Source organism: Procambarus clarkii, chromosome 25 (genome assembly GCF_040958095.1).
Source record: "Procambarus clarkii isolate CNS0578487 chromosome 25, FALCON_Pclarkii_2.0, whole genome shotgun sequence".
In the NCBI taxonomy this organism is placed as follows: Eukaryota; Metazoa; Arthropoda; class Malacostraca; order Decapoda; family Cambaridae; genus Procambarus; species Procambarus clarkii.
Genome location: NC_091174.1, coordinates 11,875,813 through 11,895,812, shown reverse-complemented (window position 1 = coordinate 11,895,812; position 20,000 = coordinate 11,875,813). Strand labels below are relative to the sequence as shown.

Below are 20,000 nucleotides of genomic sequence, written 5' to 3'. Positions count from 1 at the left end.
GGGAAGTTTTCATGCTTGTAAACTGTTTAATAAATGTAACCAAAGCCGTCAAAAATTGAGGAAAGATGTACACGTTCGTAGTGCTTTCGTGAATCTAGCCCAAGGACTCGTGTAGTATGTATGTGACCAGTTACGAAACCTGTTCATCTTTCCTGGATAATAGTACCTTAGTCTGTATTTATTAAACAATTTACGAGCTCGGAAGCTTCAGAACCTAAGGTTATTATTGTTGTCATGGACAACTTTTTAGCGCTTAGCTAATAAACTGTTTAATAGATACAAAGCAAGCAGCCATGATTGAAGATATAGGGAGATCGTAAGTGGACACTTAAGTGGTTGATGAATCGCACGCCAGGGGCCAGATTCCCGAAGCAGTTACGCAAGTACTTACGGACGTGTACATCTTTCCTCAATCTTTGACGGATTTGGTTACATTTATTAAACAGTTTACAAGCATGAAAACTTTCCAATCAACTGTTGTTATTGTTATAAACAGCCTCCTGGTGCTTCGGAGCTCATTACTGTTTAATAATTGTAAACAATGCCGCTAAAGCGTGAGATAAGATGTACAGGTTCGTAAGTGCTTGCGTAACTGCTTCGTGAATCTGGTACAAGAAGGGAGGGAAGGTGCTGGCTATGTATACCCATTAGCTCATTTCCGGCTGGAATATTCTCCGTCAGGTGGTGAGACTACAAGGGATCACGGATGTATACTCGGGTGGGTGCATCGCGCTATACACCGAGTTTACCTTAGTCTTGAACTGTTAAGGGCTAAAGTATACTTACTGGGATCAGTAAACTATTCTGCTGGCCTTAATAACCGTCCGGTTGATAGGCAATAAGGAGGACACCAGTCCCCAAACCCACCAGTCAGATTTTGGAGTCATGTGGTGGACCTCAAACTCGCGTCTCTGCTTGAGCAAGCTTTAAGATTTTTTTACTGATAAAGTGTTCAAGGAATATGGTGGAAAAGAATTAAGCAGCAGAGGAAAACTAGAGGCAGCATTGAAGGAAAAAATTTGCTACTTTGATCTTAGGTCATTTCATTTCCCGTGGAGGAGGTGGTAGTGGCCCAGTTTAGCACGCAATGAGGTGTTAGGTTGTTAGGTGGTCACGTCGTTCACAGGCCTGTTGCCATTTGGCCCAAATTTGTGTAAAACTATTTATATAGTTGGGTTAGTTTAGGTTGGGTTGGGTTAGTTTAAATTGGGTTGGGTTAGTGTGAATTGGGTTAGTTTAGATTGGGGTTGGGTTAGTTTAGGTTGGGTTAGTTTAGGGTGGGTTGGGTTAGTTTAGATTTGGGTTTTGGTTAGTTTAGGGTGGGTTGGGTTAGTTTAAATTGGGTTGGGTTTAGTTTAAATTGGGTTGGGGTTAGTTTAAATTGGGTTGGGTTAGTTTAAATTGGGTTGGGTTAGTGTGAGTTGGGTTAGTTTAAATTGGGTTGGGTTAATTTGGGTTTGGGTTAGTTTAGGGTGGGTTGGGTTAGTTTAGGTTGGGTTGGGTTAGTTTAAATTGGGTTGGGTTAGTTTAGATTGGGTTGGATTAGTTCTGGTTGGGCTGGATTAGTTCAGATTGGAATGGGCTATGTTAGATTGACTTGAGTTAGTTTAATGCGAACCATCATTATGTACACAACGACCCGAATTAAAGAAACAGAAGGAACAAGTCGAGCTCGGAACCTCACCGTTCGAACCCAGCCTTTGGGAAGAAGGTGAAGAGCGGACTGTCGGCGCGGGCGACGTGGGAAGCAGGCGGGAAAGGCATCGTCGAGGCTGGTCCCATTGGAGACCTTGAAGGCCACCGCTGTCCCATGGAACCTCCCCAGGGCCTTGGCCACCACCACTACCTCCGACGCCGTCAGTCCCTCCTCCAGTAGCCGCGTCTGGGAAGACCCAAGACATTTCACTTCGCCGTTCCCGAAGGTGGATTAGTTCCTCAGGCTGGTGCAAGTTGATTTACTTTCACCCTATGCAATCTACTTAACTCCCGGATGGCTATTTATTGCTAGGTGAATAGAGGCATGATGTGAAAAGCCCAACCATTTCTGCCGTGGTCGAGGATTAAACCCGGGTCCTTGGATAGTGAGTCGAGGATGTAAACCCCACATTGTTAGGATTCATAGTAATTAAAAACACTGTATTTTAATTGTAACGACCAATTTCATGTAATTGCCAACGCATCTGATACGTAAATTACCTTTCAGCATGATGTGGTAATATGTATTTGTACTTAAGTTAATGTAACTAATTTTGCTTGTGGCTGTGGCTCACCTGGCTGTGGCTCACCTGGCTGTGGCTCACCTGGCCGTGGCTCACCTGGCTGTGGCTCACCTGGTTGTGGCTCACCTGGCTGTGGCTCACCTGGCTGTGGCTCACTTGGCCGTGGCTCACCTGGTTGTGGCTCACCTGGTTGTGGCTCACCTGGCTGTGGCTCACCTGGCTGTGGCTCACTTGGCTGTGGCTCACCTGGTTGTGGCTCACCTGGCTGTGGCTCACCAGGCTGTGGCTCACCTGGCCGTGGCTCACCTGGTTGTGGCTCACCTGGCTGTGGCTCACCTGGTTGTGGCTCACCAGGCTGTGGCCTCACCTGGCCGTGGCTCACCTGGTTGTGGCTCACCTGGCTGTGGCTCACCTGGTTGTGGCTCACCTGGCTGTGGCTCACCAGGCTGTGGCTCACTTGGCTGTGGCTCACCTGGTTGTGGCTCACCTGGCTGTGGCTCACCAGGCTGTGGCTCACTTGGCTGTGGCTCACCTGGTTGTGGCTCACCTGGCTGTGGCTCACCAGGCTGTGGCTCACCTGGCCGTGGCTCACCTGGCCGTGGCTCACCTGGTTGTGGCTCACCCTGGCTGTGGCTCACCTGGTTGTGGCTCATCTGGCTGTGGCTCACCTGGTCGTGGCTCACCTGGCCGTGGCTCACCTGGTCGTGGCTCACCTGGCCGTGGCTCACCTGGCCGTGGCTCACCTGGTAATAACTCACCTGGTAATAACTCACCTGGCGGTGGCTCACCTGGTAGCCAAGGTTGGTGATCTCCGGAAGGACGAGTGGTGAAGTGATGGGGCGTGCTGAGAGCGAGGGCGTGGGGCGGGCACAATCTCGGCCACCACGCCCACGCCCGCGCCCAGCTTCTCCGTCTCCCACGCCCCCCAGCGCCCGCAGGAACCGCCCGTACTGACCAACCTCCACATGGGTGCATCCCCTCAGACGTCAACAGGCCCCTGGAAGTCTCAAAAGTGTTAAGTGTGGTGGACGGAACTGACTGAGTGTAAGTTGAACCTGCAATATAGCTGTTTATTAAGTTTATTAGGCTTTATCAAAATGTATATACTAGTCAGTCACTTTCGGCGTCGTTGAGAGGGGGGGGGGGGGACCTGCTGCATGGGTAACAGCTTCTCCCTCATATCAAACATACCCTGGCTTTGTGCTCTGGAGAGGCCACTCCAGACCGACAACCAGAGCGCCACTCCATAGTCTCCTGAGACTGATTGATGCCTAATACTAGTCAGTAACATAATGAAAGGAATTCTATTAGACTTCGAATAACGTATTTAAATTCACCTAGCGGTGTATTTACGGTGATTAAACGTGACAACGCCACATCAGCTGACTAACCATCCGTTGGCTGAAACAATAACCGTTATTCCAGGCCGTCCACCTAAGTTTTCCCAACGTCAAGAAACTGGCGTACTAAAGTGCACTTATCCTAACCTACCAGAGGACCCAAAACAGAAAACGGGAGAGTATGTCACTTTCGCGAGCCACTACAATTTTCTAGTACGATAATTTTGGCCTTAGGTAAAGTATACGTCAAAATGCTTCGCTCTATTAGGAGGACGGGTTGCTAACATTTCTCAATAGAGAAAGCTGAGCTACATAATAAAATTATAAAATATATTGCCAAGATTGCATGGTTGCACCACATTCAAATTCATGATTAAAGTGCAAAGTACTAGGTATGCAATATGTTCAACCCAGGATATGCAAATTACCTGTTGCTCTCTCTATTAAAGAATAAAACTAGAAGCATGCACTTGATTTGCATACTCTGCAAAACAGTATGTAATTAATTACAAGTCAAACTTGACTAACTGTTCCTATAAATCATTATATAATCAGGCTGCATTATGGATAGGGATATGAGGACGGAGTGAAGGAACTATGCCCAACCAATTAGACCATGGGGGATCGAACGCCGATTCTGCAAAAAAGCGAGGCCGGCGTTCTATCGCCCAGCCCAAATGGATGGGCGGAGAGAAGCGCTAAGAGAGAGAGAGATTGATGGTGGTTTGACTCACGCCATGTGGCCCTCAGTGGGCACCATCTTCACCACGAATGTCTGCTTCTTCAACTTGTCAGTCGTCGCCTCGCCCTCCACCTCGTACTCCACCTTGGACGGTGACCCTCGAGCTGGAGTGGCCGGCCAGGGGGTCTGGAGACAGGCACTTGTGTCGGCTCCACCTCCTTAGGGTTATGCTCCCCTCACGCCCTAACAGGAGAAATAATGATATCAGAATCGCATGTATTCTCTCTTGTCTGATCTGCTCTTAACGATCCTTCATCATATGGTCGATATCATGATTTTGTATTCATGACGATCCTTTATAATTCTTGAAAGTGAGAAAATCAATTGGATTCGAACCCTTGACATGGGTACTCTAGTCTGGTCTAGTGGTAAGATGTACGACTTAGGAGCACCCGGGTCGAGGGTTCGAATCCACCACAATTGATCAAATGATTTTCTCATTAATATCACATTAGTGTGATTTCCATGTGTATTCTTGATAATACTGTGTAAATTACCGAGTCGTCAGAAATGAGTAATCACAATTGTTTTTATAAACTTGTACCTACACCAGTGTTGATCCGTACTGATTATTTGTGGTACGTTTGGTCATGAACTGGGTGTGTACTGTTCACCTGGGTCCGGGAACTGGCATTTGTTACCTGTAGTCATAGTGGTATAGTGTTTTCTTTGACATTTTAGAATTTTATGAGAATGTGACGGTAATGTCACTCGCGTAACTGGAGTCAAGATGGAGGTGTGGACCACTTTGTTCAGTGTATATGGCAGAGGAATCGTTGGTTTAGTTCCTCGTTGATGACCTTGAGGTTCTGGTGATCTGTGTCTGGACTTAAGAGGTCTTGTCTTGGTGTTGGGAGTACTGCTTATTAACCTCTGTAGGGTTATTAAGGCTACAGTAAGTGCTTTTTGAGCATCTAGCAAGTATAATTTATGGATCTAATAAATTCATCGACTGTGGAAGACCTAAGTAATTACTGGACAAGCAAATTTGAAGGTGCTAGTGGAAAAACAAAAGGAGTGCGCACAACCTACTTACATCAAGGCCATAAATACCTAGGTACAATATCAGCAGGAATTCCCAAACAATAAAAACATCCTTATTAATATAATAAACTACAAACTCTAGGGACAAATGCTCCAGAAAAGAGCATTAAAACGTGAGTAAAAATACACTGGATCTTTTAATAAAGAAATTAAATTTACGATTTTTTTTTAAATAATGGCTATTCTTTTGTAGTTTTTTATGTCATCTTGAAATAATTTGTGAATGGTAGATTTGGTCTTTCTATTTCGCTTATTAGCATCTTTACAAATATTATATATAACCCCGCTTTTAGTGAATATTTGAGTTATTATATTAGGAAACTCTATATCTTAGGAAACTCTATTAGGAAACTATATATTAGGAAACAGCTATCCAATTTTGCTTCAATAAAATTATCTCCAGATTCATTTGATTTAATATTATAAATTCTATTACTATTGGTAAAGATTTAAGTTAAAGATCATCTCCCTACCTCCATATGTGTATCTGTGCACATGTACTCACTTATCATGTGTATTGGGAGCACATTTCCTAACTTTGCTGTTAGGAAATGTTTGGTCATGGATGCTTGTGCTGAAATTCTTTTCCTCCTGTCAAACCACCACACTGTGGGCTGCCCTAAAGCGGGCCTAAGGCTACCCTGCGGCACGCCTAGGGCTACCCCGCAGCACGCCTTGAGACAGTTTAGGTAACAATTTTAGATCACAATTATTATCATAATTCCTCTTGTGAAGAATAATGAGTATTGTAAATGTACAGTCTCTTGGGTGTTCTGTAATCTTCTCTTCTTAGATCTGGGAACAAGTTAATATTAAATTTGTTATGGTAAAATGCGGGAAAAATGCAGCGTAGCTCTCTTGGCCTTTGACATTAATTCCAAGTTTAAAATTAGCATTTTGTTGTTATATGACGCGGCCGACAGACCTCGCTCGCTCAATCCTATTACCAACAGGTCTAAGAGAACACAAACACTACTTAAAGAGGGAAACAATTCTAAAGGAGTAGACGAACTTAAAGAGGTAAACAATTCTAAAGGAGTAGACGAACTTAAAGAGGTAAACAATTCTAAAGGAGTAGACGAACTTAAAGAGGTAAACAATTCTAAAGGAGCAGACGAACTTAAAGAGGTAAACAATTCTAAAGGAGCAGACGAACTTAAAGAGGTAAACAATTCTAAAACAGCAGATGAGCCTGAGAATTACCGGAGGCGGTGAGGCTGTGGAGGAGGAGACGCTTCACCCACGCCTCGGTGATGTCTTCCACGTGTCTGGCCAACAGGTGTTGATGATGCCTCCTCCTGTCTGTCCATCTGCTGCCGTCTGTCTGTCTGTCTCTTGGCTCCCGCCCTGCCGCTCACCCACTTCTGTTGTTATAAGTAAATGGTGTTCAGTGTTGCCTTCCCAGTCTTGTGGGTTGTGTGTGGGCGAGGGGGGATATGCTGGTGGTGTTGGCACTGTTGTCACTGGTGTTGGCACTGTTGTTGACACTGGTGTCACTGGTGTTGTCACTGGTGTTGTCGCTGGTGGTGACAATGTTGTCACTGGTGTTGGCACTGGTGTTGACACTGGTGTCACTGGTGTTGACACTGGTGTCACTGGTGTTGTCACTGGTGTTGACACTGGTGTTGCACTGGTGTTGTCGCTGGTGTTGTCACTGGTGTTGACACTGGTGTCACTGGTGTTGTCACTGGTGTTGTTACTGGTGGTGACAATGTTGTCACTGGTGGTGACAATGTTGTCACTGGTGTTGACACTGTTGTCGCTGGTGTTGTCACTGGTGTTGGCACTGGTGTCACTGATGTCACTGTTGTCGCTGGTGTTGTCACTGGTGGTGACAATGTTGTCACTGGTGTTGACACTGTTGTCACTGGTGTTGGCACTGTTGTTGACACTGGTGTTGTCACTGGTGTTGACACTGGTGTTGTCACTGGTGTTGGCACTGTTGTCACTGATGTTGTTACTGGTGTTGTCGCTGGTGTTGTCACTGGTGGTGACAATGTTGTCACTGGTGTTGACACTGTTGTCACTGGTGTTGGCACTGTTGTCACTGGTGTTGGCACTGGTGTTGTCACTGGTGTTGTCGCTGGTGTTTGTCACTGTTATTACTGGTGGTGACAATGTTGTCACTGGTGGTGACAATGTTGTCACTGGTGTTGACACTGTTGTCACTGGTGTTGACACTGTTGTCACTGGTGTTGTCACTGGTGTTGACACTGTTGTCACTGGTGTTGACAATGTTGCCACTGGTGTTGACACTGTTGTCACTGGTGTTGACAATGTTGCCACTGGTGTTGTCACTGGTGTTGGCACTGTTGTTGTCACTGGTGTTGACAGTGTTGTCACTGTTGTCACAGGTGTTGACACTGTTTGTCACAGGTGTTGACACTGTTGTCACTGGTGTTGACACTGTTGTCACTTGTGTTGACACTGGTGTTGGACAATGTTGTCACTGGTGTTGACAATGTTGTCACTGGTGTTGGCACTGTTGTCACTGGTGTTGGTACTGTTGTCACTGGTGTTGGCACTGTTGTCACTGGTGTTGACACTGTTGTCACTGGTGTTGTCACTGTTGTTGACACTGTCACTGGTGTTGACACTGTTGTCACTGGTGTTGACAATGTTGTCACTGGTGTTGACACTGTTGTCACTGGTGTTGACACTGTTGTCACTGTGTTGACAATGTTTGTCACTGGTGTGACAATGTTGTCACTGGTGTTGTCACTGGTGTTGACACTGTTGTCACTGGTGTTGACACTGTTGTCACTGGTGTTGGCACTGTTGTCACTGGTGTTGACACTGTTGTCACTGGTGTTGACACTGTTGTCACTGGTGTTGACAATGTTGTAACGGTGTTGACACTGTTGTCACTGGTGTTGACAATGTTGTCACTGGTGTTGACACTGTTGTCACTGGTGTTGACACTGTTGTTACTGGTGTTGACACTGTTGTGTCACTGGTGTTGACACTGTTGTCACTGGTCATGACTGTTGGCACTGGTGTTGACAATGTTGTCACTGGTGTTGACACTGTTGTCCATGGTGTTGACACTGTTGTCCACAGGTGTTGACACTGGTGTTGACAATGTTGTCACTGGTGTTAACACTGTTGTCACAGGTGTTGACACTGGTGTTGACAATGTTGTCACTGGTGTTAACACTGGTGTTGTCACTGGTGTTGACAATGTTGTCACTGGTGTTAACACTGTTGTCACTGGTGTTGTCACTGGTGTTGACAATGTTGTCACTGGTGTTAACACTGTTGTCACTGGTGTTGTCACTGGTGTTGACAATGTTGTCACTGGTGTTAACACTGTTGTCACTGGTGTTGACACTGTTGTCACTGGTGTTGTCACAGGTGGTTGTGCTGCTGTTGGAGACGTGTGTGGTGAAGGCAGAGTGCTGTGGCTGGAGGGTGAGGGGGAAGGTACTTGGGGTGTAGTGTGTTGTGGGGGGGGAGGGTGTACTGGAGGAGGTGCTTACACTCACCAGTCTGGAACACACACTGAGGCACTGAGCGACCAGGTGCCACGTGTGGCCGGAGCTCAATGGTCGCTATCTGGGTCACGGTGACCCCCCTGCCTCTCGTCCAGTGGGTAAATACCCCTCAATAACCTCTGCCTATTGTTAATATTACTCAATGAGTAATATTTCCCTGATCTATAGTACTCATATCATTTATACAATGAATACTCAACCCCCTCTGTTGGTGCTCGTACTTGGAGTAATGCTGGCGGCTTGTTCCACTAATATCGCTTGAATTGCAGCTAAAACTTGCAGTAGTCTCTCAATTGCACTTTCACAAATATATACTTTCACTTGGGCTTGTGTTAGCTATGTCCTCATGACACTTGATTCGTCAGGCATATTCGCGTGACATTGTCTACTCGGGTCGATTAGTAAGGATTCTGGAGGCTGTGTGGCGAGGCGAGTTTGGGAAGGTCGCCCACTGTAAACAGGATCCAAACTCATCTTCTTCATTGGGATAATATCACTAACACCGACTCACCGACGTCAGTGAGTCTTAGACACACATTTGGTATCCAACTGCCATTCTGAATATTTTATACAATGCAATAACAACACGATTCTAAATTTACTTTAACTTTGCTATATATTGGGTGTTTGTGTCTTCAAAGGATAAGGTGTTTTGCTCTCCACTGTTTAGCGAGTCTTGAACAAGACGGGCTGGAAGAAACTGAAGCACGTCTCGAGTCGTAGCTTTGAACAGAGATTAATATCCAGAATACGAACTATTACCGACTGGGATTGTCCATATTTTGTACATAAACTTGGTGAGCCCGCCAGCCCTATGTTTTGATGATAGACTGGCAATAGGAGTCTGTGGACGCGACGATCCGGTTGTGTGGGAACCCGTTGAGGTGAACGACCGCTCGTCGTGTTGACATGCTCGTACCAGCATTATAACAAGATGGAGCCGCTTCATTGGATAGATTCTGAATCTGGGGAAGATCCTTCAAGATATGTTCACACGGTGGAAATGTAGAGATATATATGCAGATGTTGCATATGAAAGGACGGTCTATTCTTGTCTCGTGGATAATTGTTACATTAACTTGATTGTAAGCAATCAGTTTTGTTTATAGTTAAACCAAGGTTAGGTTAACCTTAGTGTGTTTTTGGGCTCTTGGCATTTATGTAATTTATAATGAAGCATTTGCAGACGTGAGCTTCGAGCCTTGGAAGTGTGAAGCATTGTTCGAGAAAATCTCAAACGTGAGCAGTTGAATCATGTGTCAATTGTTATTCATAAACAGGGAAGCAGCAGCTACCTTAACTAGTATTTGGCCGACGGATTATCTTATCTCCATCACTAGCTGGAAGTGAATGAAGCACGTTTCGATTTATAACTACGAACGTAGGCTGGGGAATCATATAATGCAAATACTCACAAGGGCTGCACAAAATATGTGCAGCCCTTGCACGAAACGTCGGCTCAATGCTCTTTAATCCAGCAACTACCGTAATGTAGTGTGTACATTTCGTATTTATAAATGTTTGAAGTTCGAACTTTAATCGAACAGTGCTTCAGTTCGGGGACTACGACAGGGTTGCAGGATCACGAGCTAAGAATAGGTTGATAGATGTAAGTACAGTATTTGACTGGCATCGTTGACCCGATTAGCGGGATAGCAACCAGTCCTCAGGTGTGCTCGTCCATCCAGCGGCCGACCCCAAAGACGTACCCCATCAATTTTAATGTACCGTGTACTCAAAATCGGGGTTAATATTTTATGTAAATTAAAACAATTATATAATACAATTTGGTGTAAAGTTTGACCAAAATTTGGTTAAATTAGATGTAGTTTGCAGTTATTTATATTTGCAGTTCAAGGGGTTGAAACATTTCCAGAGATGCAGTTCGAACAGAGGACATCAGTGAAGCACTGTTCGGTAAATACTGTCCGGTAAATATTCTACCATAAGTTTCAGTCGTGTTAAGCGTTTTTTTTATTCATAAACAGTGAGCTTAAGGCTGTGTCAACCAACATATGGCCACTGATTAGGAGGCCGGGCCGTTTTCTTTGGAGTAAGAAGCTTAATAATCAAAGAAAACGATGAGAGTGAGAAGGAATATAGAAGACCAACTCCTCTATCAAGTGTAATTTCCATTGAACAATTCTTTTCCTTGTTGCAAACGAGGCGAGAGAGCCACGGTGTCCTGCATAGTAACTAACAATATCCACGTATTAAACAATATGAATAATGGATATCTATCAAGTGAAAATGTCTGAGTGTTTAATAAAATATAAATACTTCATTCAAATCGTGTTTTTTTATATTATATATTTAAATCTTAATTTATTTGCGAATGTAATTAACTTCATGTCGAACTTCCATTTTAAACTTGAATGTAGAATTGGTGGACGTCTTCGTGTTGTTTACTAAGCTCAGTCTTTTAACCGGTTTAAGGAAGTGCTGGTAGTTTGTGGGCTATCATTGGTTGTTTGGGAGGCTATCATATCAAGCTAATTTACGGCAAAGGGTCTTGTGTTTTATACTTTGTGATATCCTCCGTTTTCAAACATCGGAGTTGAGGGTCCATGGACCAGTTCTGTGTGGCTTTACAATAAATCGTGCCTGCCATGTCACCGTGCCTGGCACTGTCATGTCACTGTACCTGCCACTGTCACTTCCACGTCACTGTGCCTGCCACTGTCACTGCCATGTCATAAGCTTGTGCCACCTTTTACGTGAGTGGAAAGCTTACCAAAATAGTATTGTTGTAGACTCACTCCCTCGTTTACACCATCCAGTTTTATTTACAAGTCCAGCCTTTCTGGTTGAGACAAAGCTAGTGATCAGCTGACCTTTTAAGTGGCTGGTGAAGCTCGCACGTCCTCTTCAGGCAGATGGGAGGTTTGGATCATTACATTTATAGAAAATTTGATTGATAATTTGTATCTGAATATTAACATTTATTAGGCAAGGTAGTTGACCAGACCACACACTAGAAGGTGAAGGGACGACCACGTTTCGGTCCGTCCTGGACCATTCTCCACATACTTTAGCCACGTTATTGTGACTCATCGCCTGCATAGGCAAGGTAATTATGAGGAGAAAGCGCTAATTCACCATGGCTATATAGCAGTGGGATGGGATATGAGGACTAGGAGCTGGGATAGGAGTGTCTGGGATCGAGCATCGACCTGCAGGAAACGAGGTCGTTTCTGTACCGACTACTCCAATGGAATGATAAATTATATTTTATAAATCCCAGAGGAATTCCCATCAAATTTGTCGAAGCGTCCCAATGGCTTTAGAATGTGTTTGTGCTCCGTGTTGAGTGACGCCGGCCACAATATCACAAATATATTGATCATAGTTTTTTTTTGGCAGGTGTTGCAACGTTGAGGTCATTGACGCCAGCAAATGAAAGTAGAGCTTCTGGCGGCATATGTGTCAGCCCTTTATTTACACTGCTTACATTATCAAGTCATCACCATAAAAGTAATTTCATTGTGCATAAGGTGGGTGGGGTGGGATGGGGTGTAGGGGGGAGGTTGTGGTTGTGGGTGGGGGGGGTGGGGTGTAGGGGGGAGGTTGTGGTAGTGGGTGGGTGGGGTGGGGTGGGGGGGGGAGGTTGTGGGTGGTGGGGTGGGGTGTAGGGGGAGGATGTGGTTGTGGGTGGGTTATTGGGTGTGTGTGTGTATAGTGTGTATATTTGCTATTTGTGCCTGCAGGAGGGAGCTGTCAGCTCTTGGGGTTAGAAACGCCTTTCTAAATGTCGTTGTCTAATACACCGATTCCTGATCTTTATTCTATCATGTCTACTACATATATTTCTCTCTAACACACACACACACACACACACACACACACACACACACACACACACACACACACACACACACACACACACACCTATAGTAACTTGTGTTAGGAATCCTTGAGAACCTTGTATACCATATATGTCAGACCAATCCTGGAGTATGCAGCTCCAGCATGGAATCTATATCTCGTAAAGCACAAGACTTAATTGGAGAAGGTTCAGAGGTATGCTACCAGAAACTAGTACCCGAGCTGAGGGGTATGAGCTACGAGGAGAGACTACGGGAACTAAACCTCACGTCGCTAGAAGACAGAAGAGTTAGGGGTAGACATGATCACCACATACAAGATTCTCAGAGGAATTGATAGGGCATATAAAGACCAGTCTGTCGTGACCCCTTGGTGTTTGTCTGGCACGGTCCCTGTTATTTGTCTGGCACGGTCCCTGCTATTGTCTGGCACGGTCCCTGTTATTGTCTGGCACGGTCCCTGTTATTGTCTGGCACGGTCCCTGTTATCTGTCTGGCACGGCCACTGTTATCTGTCTGACACGGCCCCTGGTGTTTGGCTACCGTGACCCGTGTAGCTAGGTCGCCTAGCATGCTTGCCCAAACGGCTTCATTTAATTGATGCATTAAGCCAGTGTAATGTGCCCTCAAAAAAACCGGGAAGGTGGTCATTACCCCCCCTCCCCCTCCCTCCTGAGGCTTCGTCACAACCCCTAACGCAGTAACGCTGAACAAATTGATGCAATTAATTAAAAATAAAATTCAAATTGAAAGCAAAACAATGCCAGGTTTGCTATATTGTTTAAAATAACTGCGTCAGAGGTTTCATTGTTTACTATCAACATGCTACAATGATTGGTGTACATTGTTAGGGAAAATCACTGTGAAACTACCGAATACCAGCGGCGTGTGTGCAGTTAATTTTCAGTAACGCTCAAGGATTGAAATGTAAAATTTTCCAATCACCGTGATGCCAGGTAACTGGCCTGTGCTACACTTGGTGTTGATATGTGCAGAATGGTGTTGATGGTGTGAAATTGAATTGAAATTGAAATAAGTTTATTGAGGTAAAATACACACAAAGGGATGAGGTAGCTCAAGCTATTCTCACCCCGTTCAGTACATCGTGTTAATACATACATAAACACACATCACAAACAATAAACACATTACCAAACATTCTGAGAGATAAACATATTCATTTCCTCCTTCACAAGAAGTATGGTATCAGACGTACACACAAATACTTTTATGACCTAGGTATACTGTATAGACAATTTGCAAGAGACATGCAGATAATTCAACAAAAAATTAGTCTTGGTGCAAAATTCTTATATCTCTCAAGAATACCATCAACCTTTCCGTTGTGACACATCCAGGCTATTTGTTCAGGAACATGGTGTGTGTAGTGAGATACACACGAGGTTAATGGTGGGGGCATGAGTGATCGTGGGTCTGTACCTGCCTGCTAGCCTCCCTCTGTGGGGGTCCTGTGATCATATAGACTGTGGGTCCGCACAGCTTGCTGCCTGACAAGGGCATGGGTGATCGTGGGTCTGTACCTGCCTGCTAGCCTTCCTCTGTGAGGGTCCTGTGATCACATAGACTGTGGGTCCGCACAGCTTGCTGCCTGACATCAACCCGTTCTCCTACAAATGACGTCGCTTTTCGCTCGTACGCGCACTCAGGCTAAAAATCGACGTAATTCAAAATGAAATCGGCTCACGAAAGTGACGTACTGTCCCGTTTTCTGTTTTGGGTCCTCTGGCTTAGGCTGTTAGGTTAGGAGAGGAAACTTTCAATTAACGGTTTTGACGACGCATTGAAACCTTAGGAGAACTTCCTGCCCTCCTAACCTACCAGAGGACCCTTAATTTGCTGTTTTGAAACAAAAATCCAAAATTTATTTTCAATTATTTTTATTTTCAAGTTACGTTCTTTTACGTAATTTGTAAGAGGACAGGTTCCTGACGGCATCACAGCCTGATAAATCAGTTTTTTTTTTGTCTCCTTAAATCCCCTTGCCACTTCAGGGTGATAAGGGTATTGCTCTAGCTCTAGAGCCCAGCGGCCCAGCCACAGGGCATGGGTCGCTTGGGCCCTTCAACAGTAACCCTAAAAACATAATACATCTAAAAACAACTAAAATATATGTACGTGGCCTACGATGGTAAACACAAAATACACAAGAAGCATGGAGACATAACAAATACTTAGATAAAATATAACATACAATAGCATAAAAATAAAATTGCAAGCATGCCAAATACAGAATGAATTACGTCTCACAGGGAGACGATCAACGTTGAGTGTCATGCGTGCATGAGTGCATGACACTCACCCTGGGATCGAACCCAGGACCACAGGATCACAAGTCCAGCTTGCTGTCCGGTCGGCCGACCGGCTCCCAGATACCAGCTGGCTACGTACCAGCCAATGTAGACGTACAAGTGTAGTCCCACACATTCTGTTTACCAACCATTTACTTTCGCTGCAAAATAACTATGTATATTATGCATAAATTACCGATTCTTTATATGGTTTATATACCATATAAACACGGTACCTATAATCGTGCAAAATTATAGGTTGCTTTTAACTCCTCATGTGAAGAAGGGAATCGGAAGTTCAGTTCTCACTAATATTTTTATTTCATGAAGTGTTAATATATTATGGGTTTATGGGGACGACGGGTTTATACATGAGGGAGAAGGGACTCACTGATACAATTATGTATACCTTCCAACAACTAGTTTATTACACTTAAAATATGTATATATGGTTGGAGGAAGTTGTCTTTAGTTTATGAAGTATTAGACGCAAATCTACGTACATGGGTAAGACAGTATCCGTCTTAACCTGAGACAATTTGATTAACATAGTTATTGCTTAAAGTTTCATTGTAACTTTTCTTACTCAAAACAAGCCTAGCATATTATTTAAATCTCAATTATAAAATGGTATCAAGTTATGTATGATAGTTAAACTGATTAGTTATTTGATTAGTAGTAACAGTAAGCAACAGAGAAAATATCAATATTATGTAACTGTGTCATCCGCACATGGCTTCAGTAACGCACACAGTATACATGGCTTGACCACACCCGCAGTATACATGGTTAGACCACACCTGCAGTATACATGGTTAGACCACACCTGCAGTATACATGGCTAGACCACACCTGCAGTATACATGGCTAGACCACACCTGCAGTATACATGGCTCGACCACACCTGCAGTATACATGGCTAGACCACACCTGCAGTATACATGGTTAGACCACACCCGCAGTATACATGGCTAGACCACACCCGCAGTATACATGGCTAGACCACACCCGCAGTATACATGGCTAGACCACACCTGCAGTATACATGGCTCGACCACACCTGCAGTATACATGGCTAGACCACACCTGCAGTATACATGGTTAGACCACACCCGCAGTATACATGGCTAGACCACACCCGCAGTATACATGGCTAGACCACACCCGCAGTATACATGGCTAGACCACACCCGCAGTATACATGAGTAGACCACACCCGCAGTATACATGGCTAGACCACACCCGCAGTATACATGGCTAGACCACACCCGCAGTATACATGGCTAGACCACACCCGCAGTATACATGAGTAGACCACACCCGCAGTATACATGGCTAGACCACACCCGCAGTATACATGGCTAGACCACACCCGTAGTATACATGGCTAGACCACACCCGCAGTATACTTCCCTATCAAGTCGTATGCTAATTTTCACGCAATACACACATGACTGACACAACATGACAGATCAACATGACAGATCAACACACATGACAGATCAACACACATGACAGATCAACACACATGACAGATCAACACACATGACAGATCAACACACACATGACAGATCAACACACATGACGGATCAACATGACTGACACAACATGACAGATCAACATGACAGATCAACATACATGACAGATCAACATGACAGATCAACATGACAGATCAACATGACAGATCAACATGACAGATCAACATGACAGATCAACATGACATCAACATGACAGATCAACATGACAGATCAACATACATGACAGATCAACATGACAGATCAACATGACAGATCAACATGACAGATCAACATGACAGATCAACATGACTGACACAACATGACAGATCAACATGACATCAACATGACAGATCAACATGACAGATCAACATACATGACAGATCAACATGACAGATCAACATGACAGATCACTAATGTCACCTTCCTCTCGCCAGGCTGGTGACGATGGCCTTTCTCCGTGACTTCAACCAACCGTTTACCTGACGGTCGCGGGCACCGGGTGAGTACTCCACCACACCTGGCACAGCACCGAGGGAGGGAGAGAGGGAGGGAGAGAGAGAGAGGGAGAGAGAGAGAGAGAGAGGGAGAGGAGAGAGGGAGGGAGAGGAGAGAGAGGGAGGGAGAGGAGAGGAGAAGAGAGGGAGAGGAGAGAGAGGAACAAGGAAAGCACACTAACGTTGCATGTCAGTGCGAAAATATTTTGGAGAAAAATCGGAAGAAGGGAAGAATAGAATGAGGGAGGTAGATAATGTATAAGGGTGAAGAGGTAGACAATGTATAAGGGTGAAGAGGTAGACAATGTATAAGGGTGAAGAGGTAGACAATGTATAAGGGTGAAGAGGTAGACAATGTATAAGGGTGAAGAGGTAGACAATGTATAAGGGTGAAGAGGTGTTGGGATGACTGTTGATGGGTCACTATGACTCTTGATGGGTTGGGATGACTGTTGAAGACTGGTGATGAGCTGTGACAGCATTATCAGTTACATTAATGACAGACATGCTCCCACTGGTATTATTAATGCTCTATGCCAGAACTTGTTAAGAATATCACCTGGAGAGTATTCATGACCTCTTGTTCCACCTTTCATCCAGTTTTCTTCTCGGTGATAATTGGGTATGAAATGGTTGCCCCCACTCAAGGGGTCTTGTCACCCACCCACCTGGTCTTGTCACCCACATACCTGGTCGTGTCACCCACCCACCCGGTCTTGTCACCCACCAGCTTCCCCCGTCACCAAGCCCTGCCAAAGGCTACAAGGGAGGGGCGTACTGGGGGAGATCTGAAGGCTCCGACAATTTAGGAATTCCATAAATATTCCCTGGAAAATATCTGACTTTTTAAACCATGAAAGTGGATTGCTCTAAATAAAAAAAAATTATTCTAATTTTTAGATTTTTGGTCGACATTTTTAGTGGAGTGTCATGGGTTTATGTTCAAAATTCTCCCGTACTTTTATATTTAATTGCTAACGTTAATTTCGTGATATATATATTTTTTAAAGATGATCTCTGTTAAGTTTTAGTATATGTATTTATTGTTTTAGCAGGATCGAATTGTTAGCTCTTGGACCCCGCCTTTTGTAACTGCCGGTTGTCTAATGTGTTGAATAATGTACGTGTGTGTGTGTGTGTGTGTGTACCCACCTATTTATGCCTCCTGGATGGAGCTCTAGCTTTTGGACCCTGCTTTCTAGCCTCTGGTTGTCTAATGCAATGATTCCTGACATATTTCCCTTTTGTACCTGTATTTAAGTTATGGATTGAGTTTGTGTCTACAACCTGCTCCTTAGGTCGTTCCATTTACTCATTACCGTTACTATAAAAGAAAACTTTCTAATATTTCTATGATACATGTGAGTCTCAAGCTTCCATCCGTGGCCCCATTGTTCTATTGGCTTTCAGTGTAAACATGTCCTGTTTCCACCGTGTCAATCCTTCTATGGGATGGGAATTATCAGGGGAAAAGCCTAAGCCATTACAACTATATATAGCTCAATCCCACTAAGTATTTCATACGTGTGTATCATGTCCATCCTCTCCCTCCTCGTTTCTAACGTCGTCAGGTTTAGTTCCTTCAGTCTCTCTTCGTAGCTCATTCCTCGATGCTCTTGGACCCCGCCTTTCTAACCAATTTATTTTTCCTCTATTACTACATATATTTCTCTCTAACACACACACACACACTAACATCCCCAGGATGCAGCCCGTAGCTGCTGTCTAACTCCCAGGTTTCTATTTACTGCTAGGTGAACAGGGTCAAAAACTCTGCCCATTTGTTTGCGCCTCGGCCGGGAATCGAACCCGGGCCCTTAGGACTACGACCCACGAGCACTGTCTACTCAACCGTGAGGCCCCTTGTGAGTGTGTGTGTGTGTGTGTGTGTGTGTGTGTGTGTGTGTGTGTGTGTGTGTGTGTGTATGTATTTACCATTTGTGCCTTCAGGATCGAGTTGTTAGCTCTTGGACCCCACCTTTCAAACCATCGGTTCTCTAATACACTGACTCCCGAATTATTTTTCTTCTATCTTATCTGTATATTTATCACACACACACACACACCCACACACCCACACACAGGGGGCCTGAACGCTGGCCAAACAACGCAGGAGCCACAATACCCTGAGCAGGTTATTAGACAAAAAAAACTCATAAAAATTTGAAATGTCTTTAAAATCCCACGAGACTTACGTCACTACACGCTGATATGAAGACTTCAAGAGTTATAATTTGAGGAATTCGCTTAATATTTTTGTTCATGTGTAATGGGAAATTTTGACATTTTTCTCGAAATATATTTTTCTTCAAAATCACACCAGTTGTGTTACTTCAGAGGGTAATGCAACTGGTGGTAATCAGGGGGCCAAAATTATATTTTTGGGGGAAAAAAAGAAATGTATTAAGATGGTTTTTCTTTTTGTCAGTTATTACATGATTTCTGGTGGGATTTTTCTCCAAATGTAACTTCGTTTTAATCACACAAAATGTACTTTTGCACATTGTGCTGAATTACGAAGGGCCTAAAAGATGGTTTTAATTTATGTGTGAATATACTTTTTCATGCCAGGGACAATTCTTTAAAAGATATTTTATTTATTTATAATATTCTTAAAGATCTCACTATAGATAGGTTTTGTATATGATGATTTGTGTGATTGGTCTAAAATATATAATTTGGTGCAAAAAGGTAGAAAATTAGACCCTATTTTTATTTTTATGCAAGATAATTTTTTGTTATTTCCAACTTTAATTTTCTTTCATAATCTTAACAGAGGTAGTTTTTGCATTCCTTATTTACTATCAATGATCGAAAATATATAATTTAGTTAATTTGGGTTATAATTATTTTTGAGAATGAATTATTTTTGTATATTATTGGTAATTTCATAAAATTATTCTTTACTTTGTATGTGATGTACTTTTATACATAGTGATAAAGAATGATTGTTTAAAATATATAAATAGGTAATTGGTAAAAATTGATTAATTATTGATTAAAATTGATTAAAAATT

At 43.8% G+C, this 20,000-nt stretch overlaps 1 long non-coding RNA gene and 1 other non-coding gene across 3 annotated transcripts in view; one reads left to right on the top strand and one right to left on the bottom strand.

Annotated features, from left to right (window-relative positions):
• LOC123756568 (uncharacterized) overlaps window positions 1-9,764 on the bottom strand; it is a 14,221-nt gene extending 4,457 nt beyond the window's left edge. The window contains exons 1-5 of the transcript XR_011229604.1: window positions 9,602-9,764; window positions 6,549-6,692; window positions 4,294-4,484; window positions 3,008-3,216; window positions 1,685-1,882 (exon numbers count right to left, since the gene is read on the bottom strand). This is a non-coding gene — a transcript (uncharacterized protein). The remainder of the gene's footprint in view (window positions 1-1,684; window positions 1,883-3,007; window positions 3,217-4,293; window positions 4,485-6,548; window positions 6,693-9,601) is intronic.
• Window positions 1-20,000, top strand: part of LOC138368639 (uncharacterized) — a 392,302-nt gene that overhangs the window by 354,348 nt on the left and 17,954 nt on the right. Inside the window, exon 3 of one of the 2 annotated variants that reach the window (XR_011229622.1) lies at window positions 16,924-16,988. The exons of the other annotated variant lie outside the window; for it this stretch is intronic. This is a non-coding gene — a long non-coding RNA (uncharacterized lncRNA). The remainder of the gene's footprint in view (window positions 1-16,923; window positions 16,989-20,000) is intronic. 2 annotated transcript variants of the gene reach the window in all.